Source organism: Gastrolobium bilobum, unplaced genomic scaffold, assembly GCF_033153095.1.
Source record: "Gastrolobium bilobum isolate Gb01-03AN ecotype WA unplaced genomic scaffold, APGP_CSIRO_Gbil_v1 utg11941, whole genome shotgun sequence".
NCBI lineage: Eukaryota > Viridiplantae > Streptophyta > Magnoliopsida > Fabales > Fabaceae > Gastrolobium > Gastrolobium bilobum.
This window is the reverse complement of record NW_026898164.1, coordinates 90,550-105,111: the sequence shown is the minus strand read 5'-3', so window position 1 is coordinate 105,111 and position 14,562 is coordinate 90,550.

The following is a 14,562-nucleotide window of genomic DNA, read 5'->3' as shown; positions in this document are numbered from 1 at the left end:
TTTGGGCTAGAGGACATGCCTCTCTTCTCAAATGGAGGATTAATCTCATCCTTCCTAGAATGACGAAGCTCAATGCATCCGCTGTTAGCCTTCAAGACATGTTCCGAGGACAAAATAGCCGGAAAAAAAAATGGAGACAGGATCACAAACTAATTAATTCTTTTCACAATTTTTTTATTCTTTCTTAAATGAAGATAGGGAGTCCATATTAATTCTGTATACTTTCCATTCTAATAAGTTACTAATTAAACCTTACTAGTTGTAAAACTATATTGCGTGAGCGCCTCAAATTTAAAAGTGCAGATAAAAAGGATGCCTAGAGATTTTCACTACAAATTTATATAAAATACAAAATACATGAATATTAATTAGCACAAGTGTCAAAATTTATTTGTTTGTAAACTATAAAAAGACTTTTACTTGTGAACTGAGAACACGAAAGATAAGTTATATATCGGGTGATCTCCAAATTACTGTAGTGGATTTGCTATTATTTAAGGGGATTGATGTCTTTATTGCAAATTTTATTTCTCACACTTATATGGAAGTGGGTGAAATTTATTTATTTTTTCTCTCCTCTTTTAGGGATCCATCCATTCCCGCATCAGTTTAGGAGATAAAGTGATCTTTAGCTTGTAAGAAAAATATTAAACCCATGATTTAAATATTAATTTCTTTTTGTAATAGATATGCATATACATGAAAATGTAAAGTATTTTTTGTTTTATGAATATATATGTCATATAGCGAGAGTAATCTTTCTTTTTGTTTTCAATTTCTTCTTCTTCTTTTTCTTTTTTTTTTTTGGATGCAGTTTTCAACTTCCTCTTCTTTAACGGAGACAAGGAATTAAAGTCTAATTAATAAGGTTAAAGTAGTTTTATTTAATGAATATATCTAGGTTATATAACTAGATCAATTCTTTCATTTAATTTGTTTTCTACTTTCTTATGGCGATTAGTTTCGGAAATAATTGAGTTAAATTTAATTAATCATGTTGCGTTTAGTAAGAAAGAATAGGTTATTCTACCTGTCTCTTTTTTTTTTGCTTACTTTTAACTATCATTCTTCAACACCATTAGATCAGAATCTCAAAATGAGAGAGAAATGATAAAGGTAATTGAGATTCTGATCTAAAGGTGTTAAAGAGTGGTAAAAACAAATAGACAAAAAAATAGGTAGAATAACTTATCCCTAGTAAAAAAACAAATTTATTATTTTAGCTCAATTCGGCTTATAAATCAATATGATATTTATATTAATTACTTTTCAAAGCTCAATGATTTATGTTTAAAATTGAAACTTAAAATTTGATTTTACCTTTATATATAAAACAATCTCGCAAAATAATGAACTAACCAAACATATCAAATGTTAGACATATATAAAATCATTAATATGGTCTCACCCAAAAGTTTAAGGTGTTGGGTGAAGGCCCATTAATGATTTATATACTTCTCTAACATGCCCCTTCACACAAGAGCCATTGAGCATGAAGGGTGGATAATGCACAAGCTCATCTATATGTCCTAAGAAATTCTACAAGAGAAAGTAGGGGCAGTGAGGATGAAACCTGGGACATCGAGGCTCTGATACCACGTAAATAACTAATTCAACCCAAAAGATTAAGCTGATGGGTGATGCTACATTAATGATTTTATCTACTTCTTTAACACACACCCTCATAAGAGAGTCATTGAACTTGAAAGGTGGATGATGCATCATGCTCAACCTACCAGTGCTAAGAAATTCCACAAAGAAAATGGGAGGCGACGAGGATCAAACCCATGACACTGAGGCTTTGATATCATGTAAAGAACCACTTCAACCCAAAAGCTTAAACTGATAGTAAGGGCTTTTTTAGTGGTTTATACCAATGTTATTAAAATCGGCCCGGTCATTGACCCGGTCGAAGTACTAGATCACTGGTTCAACTAGTGAGTCATTGGTTGAACCACATGACCCAGTAATTATATGCAATTCTTTAATTTATATTAAAAAATTATAAACATACTCAAATATCTAAAAAAATGAAAAAAAAAATTCAAATATTTTAATATAAAAAATAACAAATCACACATTATTATCCAATAAAAGATGAAACAAAAATATAATAATCGTAATAAGTGGCTTCTGGTTCAGTTAACAACATCTCTATCTATAAATCAAATCAAAATTTCCAGCATAATGCATAATTGAGATAGTATTAATATTGTAGGTACATAACCTAGGTAAGTCAATAAGCAACAAATACTTCAGTATGTCCATTATGATTTTTTTTTTGAAAAAAAAATTGAATTTTTTTTTGGGACTGGGTGGGGTCATCGATTTTCACGAAAATCGGCTAGGTCACACCGATTTTAATGCATGGCCAGTCCGTTACTTCACGCGGACCGATTATATGATTGGTTTACCGGTTTTCAGGCGACCCAGCCGGTCCGATCCAGTCCGGTTTTTTTAACATTGGTTTATACTATACTCTAACACGACCCCTCACACAAGAGCTTATTGAACTTAAAGGGTGGATGATGCATTAGGCCCAACCTACTTATGCAAAGAAATTTCACTAGAAAGAAAATGGGGGGCGGCGAGGATCGAGTCCGGGACACCGAGGCTCTGATACCATGTAAAATACTAATTCAACACAAAAGCTTAAACTGTTGAGTGAGGCTATATTAAAGGTTTTATATATCTCTAACATGTTCCCTCACACGAGAGCTCATTGGGCTTGAAGGGTGAATGATGCATCAGACTCAACCTACCTGTGCTAAGAAATTTCACAGAGGAAAGTGGAGGGCGATGAGAATCGAATTCGTGACAAGGGGGGCTACATTCATATTTTTATATATCTTTAATATGTCCCCTTATAAGAGAGCCTATTGAAAACTCCACAATAATTGATTAATTATTAATTAAATGAGGGACAATGAAGATCGAACCCGGGACACCAAGACTTTGATACCATGTAAAGAATCGCTTCAACCAAAAGCTTAAGTGGGTGAGGGCTTTTTTAATGGTTTATGTTTAAAATTGTAACTTAAATTTTGATTTTGCCTCTATATATAAAACAATCTCGCAAAATAATGAACTAACCAAACATATCAAAAGATTAAAGTTTATTCATCTAAAAAATAAGTAAATTTTTTCAATATTAAGTTGTCAACAAACTAAGTCACGGATATGTTAAGAGTTGGCTCAGTTCACTAGCCCTATTTGCAATTTAGAACGATTTAAAAAAGAACTCTTATTATGAAGAATTTTAATTACTAATCGTTACTTCCATATTTTTTAAATATTTTATTTATGCCAAAATCAGATTTAAAAGCAAGAGATGATAAATATTAAAAAAAAGGTTCATGATAAAAGTTATATTATAGAGAAGAAGTAGTTGGTCATTTTGTGAAATTTATAATTCAAATGCTAATAACACTGAGAAATATTTATAAACAAAGGTTTGTTTCATTTAATATGCATCACACAAAAATAATTTTATAGATAAAGAAAAAAATTAGCAATAAATAAATGGAAGAAAACCCTCCAATTTGGTTTGTTTTAGTTTTCTTTGAATAAACTCTCATCTAAAAAATTACTTCCCGTTAAATTTGACTAGTTACAGTGGGATGAAGACAATACTTCTACGCAACATTATCCTTGTATAATTACGAAGAGATTGTTTTTCGAATTCGAACTCGTAATGTTTCAATCACAAATAAACAACTTTACTACTTCTCCATGTTTACCCTCTTTTTTGAATACACTCTTATTTAAATAATAAAATTGTAAATACTTTATTCTCTTTCTCATTTTCTTCCCTCATCTTTCTTATCGTGAAATTTCTTTTAGGTTTTTCAAAAGCCTATCTCAATTGTGTGTTCTCCCTTAAAACTAGAAAAAGCATAAATCTAGATAAATTGACAAATATGTATAAATCCACATTGATTGATAAAATTTTATATAAAATGATTTTAATCAACTAAATCAATAAGTTATAGCTAATTAATTATGTATAAAAAATTATCATATTAATTGTATGTCAATTTTTTTTAAAGCTAAATATGAAAGGATACGTGAACAAGTAATTGAAGTTTTCATTTTTTTTTTGAAGGATTACAATTACAATGTATTGGTGGAAAATGTATCTCATGAAGTATTATTTTTATTTGATTCACACACACGTGCTAGAGATACTTCTAGTCTTTTTCTTAGAGCCTGTTTGTTTCCACTTTTAAAAAAAGTAACTTTTATCTCTTCCTTATTTTAGAAGTCCTTTTTACAAAAGTTAAAGTTATTTATATTTTTATAAAAATATTTAGTTTTTGAAAAAAAAATTGGCTTTTGACTTTCTGCTTTTTTTAGAAGTTAAAATTTTTAGCTTCTGGAAAAAGTAAGTTTTTGACTTTTTTGTGACTTTTGCTTTTTTTAAAACCAGATATCCAAATAAACTAAAACTGAGAAGTGCTTTTTTTTAAGAAAAAAAAAGCTTTTGAAGAAAAAAAAAAGCCCATCCAAACGGGCCTTTAGTCTCCTCTCCTTGCTGTTATTTGGAGTAAAATTTCGTCCCTGTAAAAAATATTTATCCTTTTAAATGATACAAGTTATGTCATTTCACTTTCATAAAAAGGTGGGACCCATATCTATATTTTTTTTCCATTCTCTCTCCCCATCATCTATTTTTTTTTCTCATTTAAAATGACGCAATTTTACATCTTTTAAAATGACACACACTTTTCCCTAAAATGATATTCAAAATCTAAAGGGAAAAGTTCAAAAAACTGATGTGGTATTGCTTTTAATTACTTAACTCCATGTGATTTTTTTAATCACTTAACTCCATGTGATTTTTTCATCCACATACCTCCTTAATACTATTAGAAAATTAATTAAGTATACATATTCTACCTTTATTAGAAGAAGAAAACAAAGTGATAAAAAAAAGACCAAATATTATGAAAACTTATAACACTTAATAAAAGATTAAGAAAATAGTAAAAAAAAAATCAAATATGTTATCTGTCTAAATAAAACAAATAAAGATATAAGAAAATAGAATAAGAAAAAAAATAGAAGAAAAAATAAGATCAAATATATTAAAAATCACAACGGTGACAGAAAAGATTAAAATTAAAATTTAAAATAAAAAAATTGTATAAATGAAAAACAAAATATTGAAGACAAAAAAATAGAAGAAAAAATTAAGATAAAAAAATAGAACAAAAAAAATCACAGTTATTAATTTTTAATTTTTTTCTATTTCTTTTTGTCCTTGGTCTATTTATTCTTTTTATTTAGATATGTTTTATCTTTTTTGTATCACTATTTTATTTTCTCTCTTTTATTTAATTTTTTTTCCGAAAATCTATAATAGATGGGGTGGCATAAAGTTAAAAAAAATTCGAGGAGAAAATCAGAATAAAATAGATCAAAAAGTAAAAAAAATAAAGACCAAATATATCTAAATAAAAAAGAATAAAATTGACCAAAGACAAAAAAGCAAAAAATTAAAACTAAATATATTGAAAACTTATAAGTGATTTCTTTTTATTCTGTTTCTTTTTAATTTATTTTTAATCTTAATTTTTCCTTCTAGTTTTTTGTCTTCAATATATACTTTTTTCCTTTGGACTATTTTTTTTTTGAAGTTTAGTCTTTTCTTTTATTGTTGTGATTTTTAATATATTTAGTCTTATTTTTTCTTTTTCTTTTTTGTTCTTATTCTATTTTATTTTTTTATATACATTTATTTATTTTATTGGTATCCTTATTTCTTTTCTTTTTTTATTTTGATACATTTGATTTTTTTTGCTATTTTTTTCTTCTACTCTTTTATTAAGTGTTTTAAGTTTTCATAATATTTGGTCTAATTTTTGTTTTATCTTTTTATCACTTTATTTTCTTCTTCTAAAAAGGATGGTATAGGTACTTAATTAATTTTCTAACAATGTTAAAGAGATGTGTGGATGAAAACTCACAGGGGGTTAAATAATTAAAAAAAAAAGCAAAAAAAATAAGTGATTCAAAACAATACCTCGTGGTTTTTTTTTTTTGAACTTTTCCCAAATCTAAAACAAGTGGTCAAAATACTTGTAGGCAGAGGCGGACCTGTTTGGTAGCCCATGTGGCCATGTCCACAAAGTGCGGACATGAATTCTAGAATTTTTTTTTAAGTATAATAGTAAAGTATGATGTTGGTTAGACCAGATTTTGTTTGGATATATAATGAAGGATGGAATGGAAATGAATGGAATACGGTGAGATGGAATGAGATGACATATATTTTATTGGATATTTTATGATGACATACAACAAATCAGTTTGATAAAAAAAAAAAAGTGGTGGGAATAATTTTTTATGTTAAATTGAAGTTTTTTTTTCTTATTTATATATATATATATATATATATATATTTTTTTTTTAATGCATTTAAAATTTTGTTTTAAAAAAAAATTCGAGGACAGCCAGACATAAATAATATTTTCCGATCCGTCAGTGCTCTTACGATGTTGCAACTTGCAAGTTATCATAGTATTTTGTAACGTTAAAATGATAACCTCAAAGATTCCCTAAATCATGCTTCGCCTCAAGCTTTTCAATTGCAATAATATTTTCAAACCTTTTATATACGAGTTAAGTGATTTAATTACGTTAAGTGGACGCTGAGAACACCTTGACCCAAAATCTTTAGGTAATAAGTCCAATGATTTTTTTCACTTATATAATTCATACTTAATTCATTTTTAATTAATGTGAAAGCTCCATCTCCACTTAAATTTTATTTCCAACATGTAATGTACTTAAAAAAAAGAATTGTGGAATTAACTTGGAAAGTCAAACCAATGGTTTTCCTGCGAGTTGCAGATTCAAATGATGCATTAAACAGAAGCAAACACTAGAGCTTCAATTAGAGCCAGATGTGAAAGCTTAGCAAAGAAAAGTTTTCTAGTTCGAGCCCTACATCTTTCTTCCTTTTATTATTTTCCTAATATAGTGGGGATTAAATGGGATTATGCTTTTTTCTATTGTTAAATATCAAAACTCAAGAGATATTGTAATGAGGCGGATTTAGGGGGCTGCGGGTGGCGGCCGGCCCCAAAATTTGAAGAAGAAAAATATATATATATATACATAAAATAATATTTTGGTAAATATCATAAATTAAGTGACTAATAATATATGTAAAAATGCCCCAAGAAATGAACCAAAGTTTGGGTTAGTTGCATATGCTGACCCTTATTGCTAGGTTGTGCATGGGTCAGGTCGAGTCAGGTTTTTGTCCGACTCGACCCAACTTAGTTTTTATAGGTCAGGTATTTTGACCTGACCCGCTTTAATTTGATTCAAGTCAGGTCTGACTTGGTATGGATTTTGTTGAACTAGTTCAGAACCGGGTCGGATCTGACCTGACTTGGTTTTTGATGTGGTCTGACTTGGTTTCTAAAGTGGGTCAAATCTGACCTGACCCGTTTTTGACTTGGTTTCCTCACAAAATTTCGTCGAAATTTCTTCGTTGCAAACGACGAAAATTTGGTCACAAAATTATTTTTTTGTCGGAATACTTTTTGTCGAAAAGCGACGAAATTTTTTCTCTAATGAAAATTTTTACAAAAATAAATTTTTTATCGAAATTTAGTTTCCGTCAAAAGTTTTGACGAAAATGATTTCTTCCATCAAATGTTTTAAACGAAAAAAGAATTCTGTCAAAAATTTTGACGGAATGTTTTTCGTTCAAAATTTCGATGGAAATGTGTTCTGATTAAAATTTTGACGGAAATTGTTTCGAGGGAAATGTTTCATCCGAAACTTTCGACAAAATTTAGATTCTCTAAAGAATTTTGACAAAAAAAATTTTTTGTCAAAAGTTTTTATCGAAATATTTTTTGTCAAAAATTTTTACGAATTTTTTTTACAAAAATGTGTTCCGTTGAAAATTTTAATGGAAATATTTTTTTATCAAAAAACTTTCGAAATTCTTGATCAATGGAGAAACAATATCACCATTTTTGTTCAAGAAGATACCAAAGTGGATGATTGACTCATTCCATACTAGAAAGAATCGAAGGAAATCTTTTGATAACACGGATTCCTATTTCTCAATGATATCCCACGATCAAGACAATTGGCTGAATCCCGTGAAACCATTTCATAGAAGTTCATTGATATCCTCTTTTTATAAAGCAAATCGACTTCGATTCTTGAATAATCGATATAACTTCTTCTATTGTAACAACAAATTACCTTTTTACGTGGATTATGTGGAAAAGGCCTGTATCAATAATTATGATTTTACGTGTGGACAATTCCTCAATATCTTATTCATTCGCAACAACATTTTTTCTTTGTGTGACGGTAAAAAAAAACATGCTTTTTTGAAGAGAGGTACTATTTCACCAATCGAGTCACAGGTATCTAACATATTGATACCTAATGATTTTACGCAAAGTGGTGACGAAGGGTATAACTTGTACAAATATTTCCATTTTCCAATTCGTTCCGATCCATTCGTTCGTAGAGCTATTTACTCGATCGCATACATTTCTGGAACACCTCTAACAGAGGGACAAAGAGTCCATTTGACGAAAATATTTAGTTGAAAATTTTCGATGGAAATGTGTTTCGCTAAAAATTTCGACGAAATTTTTTTTTTGTCAAAATGTTTAACGAAAATTTTTTCGTCGAAAACTTTCGCCAAAACTTGAAATCTACATAAGAATTTTGATGAAATTTTTTTCTGTCAAATTTTTTTGATAGAAATGTATTTCGTCAAAATTTTCGATGGAAATTGTTTGGAGGGAAATGTTTCATTCGAAATTTAGATTCTCTAAAGAATTTTGACAGAATATTTTTTCCGTCAAAAATTTTTATCGAAATATTTTTTGTCAAAAATTTTTACGAATATTTTTTTACAGAAATGTGTTTCGTTGAAATTTTTTATGGAAATATTTTTTATCAAAAAACTTGACGAAAATATTTAGTTTAAAATTTTCGATATCGCTAAAAATTTCGACGAATTTTTTTTTTGTCAAAAATTTAACGAAAATGTTTTCGTCGAAAACTTTCGCCGAAATTTGAAATATGTAAAGAATTTTGATAAAAAAAATTTTCGTCAAAAAATTTCGACGAAAATGTGTTTCGTCGAAATTTTTGATGAATATATTTTTTTGTGAAATATTTTGACGAAATTTAGATTCCGTCAAAAAATTTGACAAAAAAAAATATTCCGTCAATTTTTTTTACAGAAATATTTTTAGTCACAATTTTTGAAGAAAATATTTTTCGTCAAAAATTTTTGCGAAATTTTTTTATGAAAATAGTTTCCGTAAAAATTTTTGACGTAATTGTTTTAATGTAATTGTGATTTTTTTTCTTTTTTTTCACATAATGGGTATGGGTTAATATTAAAACAAGTCAGGTTTAAAACTGACCCAAATAAAAATGGGTCAGTATTTAAACCAGTTCAAAAAATGTAGGTATTTATGGGTCAGGTCAAGGTCGGATCAAAGGCAGGGCAAGTGAACCAGTTTTTTTGCACACCCCTACTTATTGCTTCCTATTTTGGGTTAACTTTCATTTATATGGATAGTTATTTGTTAATTATTTAAGATGCGACAATTTCATGAAGATTTGCTCTTTCTAACTTATATCAGTATAAAAATATTTATTCAGTGGATCCATAACTATTTTGTTTGGGGGATCGTTTTGAATTAATGTTGATATTAAGTGGCCCCAATATTTAATGTAGATGTTAAAAAGACTCAAACTTGTTGCTTTATGAATGCATGTCAAATGGGAGCTTGGGAGAGTGGCTACATGGTTTAGAGGAATTTTCGGAGTATATATGTTCGCTATAACATTTTTTGTTTTTTAATATATTTAAAACTTTCTTTATATAAAAATTTCAAGGACTCTTGCCCCCGAACTCCATCACTAAATGTACGGACATAAATAATATTTTATGCATCTGACTGCCTCCCTCATGTAAATTCCTGGTTCCCCACTGCAATTACACCTAGGAGGTTCCATTATATAACAAACGAAATCAAAGATATACATATATGTATATGATGTGGGACTTCTACACTACCTACTATTTAAAACATATTTTTTAGGGTTTTATAAGAGTTATGTTGTAGGAAAAGTAATTGTGTAATGTTATAGAGATTCGTTTTGCGTGCCTTAATTTTTTTTTTTTTTTACTTTAAAAAGTGCGAGCCTCACAAAATGTTGTGTGTGTAGAAAATTTCGTTGTGTCATGTTAAATGACAAAGTACAATCCCTATTTTTTATTAAAGAATTTACAACATCTATAAAGCGGTATCAACTCAGAATATTCCAGATTCCATAAATTTATTAAGCAAGTAAAGTGAGGTGGGGGAAGCTCTTGCAACACTAAGTAATAAATTGTGTAACAGAATGCAGGATCCCCAATTATTGCTTCTTCATACTAGCTCATCTTCCAAAACACATAGGACTCCCAACTTTTGTGGACCAGTTGATATTTTTGAGATTGGTATTGTTTATGCAGTGGAGTAAATATTTGAAAAGAGAAAAAGAAAAAGAAAACCTAGTTTATTTATTTATTCCTTTTTTGCTACTATGCTCGTTGTATTGATCTGAATATGGAATACTAGAATACGAGGATATATATGTTGAGTAATACGGGCAGAAACTAGGTCCTAATCACACCAGTGGAGTGGTGTCCTAATCACGATTTGAGTGATAGCTAGAGTAGGGTACCTAAAAAATTTTAAGTTAGTGTCTCGATTTTTTTATAACCAATGACATAAAGAGAGGAAGAATGCATGCGTAACTTTTCTACTTTAAATTATAAGTTCTTAAGTTGTAGTGAGTGTATAGCTAGATTTGGATGGTAATAATTATCCCAAAAAAATAAAAAAATAAAAAAATTGGACGGTAAGTTATCAATAAAGGTCTTTGTCGCACGTAGTTCGGTTTTGTGTGAAAAACAAAACAAAACTAGAGAAATGGTTCGTTTTTTAAATTGAACTCTCTCTTTTTTCTTGGAAAAGAAAAAAAACTCCATAAACTAGTTTTTCCATGCCAGTGAATTGGTTATAATGTATTCTGTGAATGTTTAGTATTATTTGGTTAATCATTTTGATTTCAACTCCGAAACAAAATGAAAATATTAATTAAAAAAAACATTTAATGTATTAAAAATTAAAAAAATAAAACTTTACATTTTATTTAATATTTTTTATTTTTCATTGTTAACAAATACCTTAAAAACACTTTGCAACAAAATCCAAAGAATAATTTGATGTGAGTGTGATAGGTAAACAGTGTTATTGAGCTCCCTCCCTAGCTAGGATGGTTATTTCAAGTGACGCAAGTTAAGGAATGATTATTAGCGATTATTAGCTTGGGCTTACGCGTGTGTGTATATATATATATTAAATTATTTCTACAGCAATGACAGATATAACACCTGCAGGAATATTTTACCTACAACAATGAAGGATATAACAGCTGTAGAAATATAAATGAGCATATATATATATATATATATATATATATGAGACAAGATCTTTTAACACTGGTGTCAAATTTGAAATTTGACACTTCATCTGAGAGACGTTGATCTTTTTTTATCTAACGGCTTTCAGATGAGGTGTCAAACTTTAAATTTAACACTGGTGTCAAATGATCATGTCCCTATATATATATATATATATATATATATATATATATATGTATCATGTTATAGAAAAAAATTCAACTTTTCTACAGACACATATAAGAAGTGAGATCCGCATATTTTATTTTCTCTTTTCTCGTCTTATTTTCGCTCTCTATTTTCTTCTCTCTTTAGGAAGAGAGAGAACTTATCCTACTGATAAGTTATTCTCCCATATATGTATTAGGTAAAGTTTATTTGTTTATTTTTTTATTCAACTTCAATGTAGGTTCGTGCAAATTAAATCTTGATTCATGAAAGTTTAATTCTTGTATTTTAGGAGAGATGTCAAAACCCTTAATCTTAGGGATTAAATAGAATCAATTTTAATATTTTGTCAATTAGAGTTGATTATTATAATTATTACTTTCTTCATTTAATTAAATTTGAGAGGTCTTGACTATTAAAGAAAGTTCTTCTAAAAAAATAATGTTATCTTTTTCAAAATCCAGCCAAACTTGTGCCATAAATACCTGAGAATATATAAAGTACAGTTTTCAGGAAGTTATCTTCAGTAAAGAAAATGCAGCCGTCATTGTCACATGCTATTCATTTCAAATCCGGGTGTGCTGAAAGCAAAGCTTTCGAAACAGTATGGTAAGTGTTGTTGAGTTGTGCCATTCTCTTCAAAGTTTATTTGAGTGCTTTCACATTATTGGCTTATTTTATTCTCCTCAAATCTTATAATATTGTGCGCTTTCACATTATTGGCTTATTTGATCTCTAGGACAGCAAGTAACACCAATTTATTTGCATATTGGTAGGGACAATCCTAACTAAATTTTTTTTAAAAATAAAATAAAAGTGATCACTAACCAAAGACATTATTTTGTGGGGGGTAAATATTTATTCCTGTAATTGAAAAATCAGTCCCTGACATGTTAAGCCACTAGTGGAGGTGGCTATCTTACAGAACCACGTGTACAGATTCCTTGGCAGAAGAGCATTTACTCAATTTGCCAAATGCAACTAGGAATATAGGGCCTCTAGAAGAGTATCTTGAACTATTAGGGAGTTGTTTTCTACAGTGACAAAGGAACTTGTTTTAGTGGGATTGTAATCGTGGAGGCAATTAGTCTAACACTTTAGGTCTCAGAGTGTGGATGACGTTGGAAGGATACAAAATTATGTTGCTACCACTAAGACAGTATTTCCCCAAATATATTTCTTTAAGTTAATGGGTTTGTGCAAGGGTGACTTTTGCTGAATGTCAAATTTAAAGACTAAAAATGGCCCATTACTTGAGGAACTGTATAATACTTTTGTGAGTGGGTTACTGCTGGCTATTGACCCTTTTAGATTAAGGACAGTATATTATGGGGATGGGGTTTTAACTTATTAAGGCAGACCCTTGAAACTCTCACAGGCACACAAGATAAATGGCTTGTTGGGAGTATCATTGTCTGATTATAAAATACATGGTTTTTAGAAGCAGAAATGAGAACCGGTCTTCTAGTACTATGTTTAAAAGAATCTATGTTATTTAAGGGTATTGGAATTCAAAGAAGTGTACTTAGTTAACTGGGGTCTCAAAAGCATAAATGAGAATCTTTATTTTGCTACTTAATTATGTGAGATTCTAAATTATTAAGAGTATTTGAATTTCAGGAAGTTTACTTGGACTAGGATAAGGTTCATCAACAGTTTATATATATATATATATATATATATATATATATATATATATATATATATATATATAAATAGAGGGGAATGATCCCTTTACAAATTTTTTGAATTTTTTTTACAAATTACACTATGTTATCCCAGGAGAACATAGTGTAGTTTGTAAGAATTTATAAAAAAAAAAGTTTGTAAATATAACTGCTCCATATATAAAACCCATTCTATAATGCACTAGATAGAAATGAAATAAAGGAAGTAAGTCTATTTTGGTGTATGAGTACAATTTTTTCAACCAGAATCCTACCACATGCAGTTAGGTCAACTTCAATTATGAAAACATATGGCCTTTTTTTCCCCTCCTCTTCAATAAAATGGCCCTATCCTTCCTTAAGAGTCAGGATCAGCTAATGTCTTCTCCTAGTTCATTAAATTTTAATATCAGAAAGATTAAGGTATCCTAAAAGTGCTCACTTTCAACAATGGAGCATAGATCATTGTCAATCTGTATAGCAATAACAAGTCATATTTCTATAGGTGACATTTTCAATCAAGATTCAAGTGTACTTTAATGTAATCAAAACAATGTAGTGCATTCTACAGTAAGCCACTCATTCTTTTCCCCTTTTTTCTTCTCTTATGTTTTTCATTTTGCTCCATATTGAGTACTTTACAACGTATTTTAATATTAAACTAAGTAATTATTTGGCAAAGGACAAATCATTTAGAAGTGTGTAATCCATTATGTGCATGGACATTGACCAGCAAGTGTCATATTGCATACAGTGGCAAGCATGACCCCATATGCACGCAGCAGAAGCCGTGCTTAGAAGTGGTTTAGCATAATCCATGTCCATTTTTTTTTTTTCCTGATTCTGTATTTGTTAAAGAGGATGATAAATCAAGTACGTATCCTCTCCATAAACTGATTAAATTTGCACACAATATATTAATGCAGTATGTAGATTCCTATAGTATTAGTACTACGCACTATTAATAATTTAATGTTGCTGAAAATCATGATTCACGAGGCTTAGATGTAAACTTGTTGCTGCACTGCATTTTGACAAGAGAATCAACGTCCAGCTTTTGCCATAGTGTGGTTAATGGTGACTTCTCAAGTGTCAAATTGGGCGGCTGCTTTCTTCCATGTTTTAAATGACAGATTATCACATCCTTTTTAGTGCAATTTGAATATGATTTCTTTCCTCACAAGACAAGTAACAATTGACATGGATCAAAAGTTT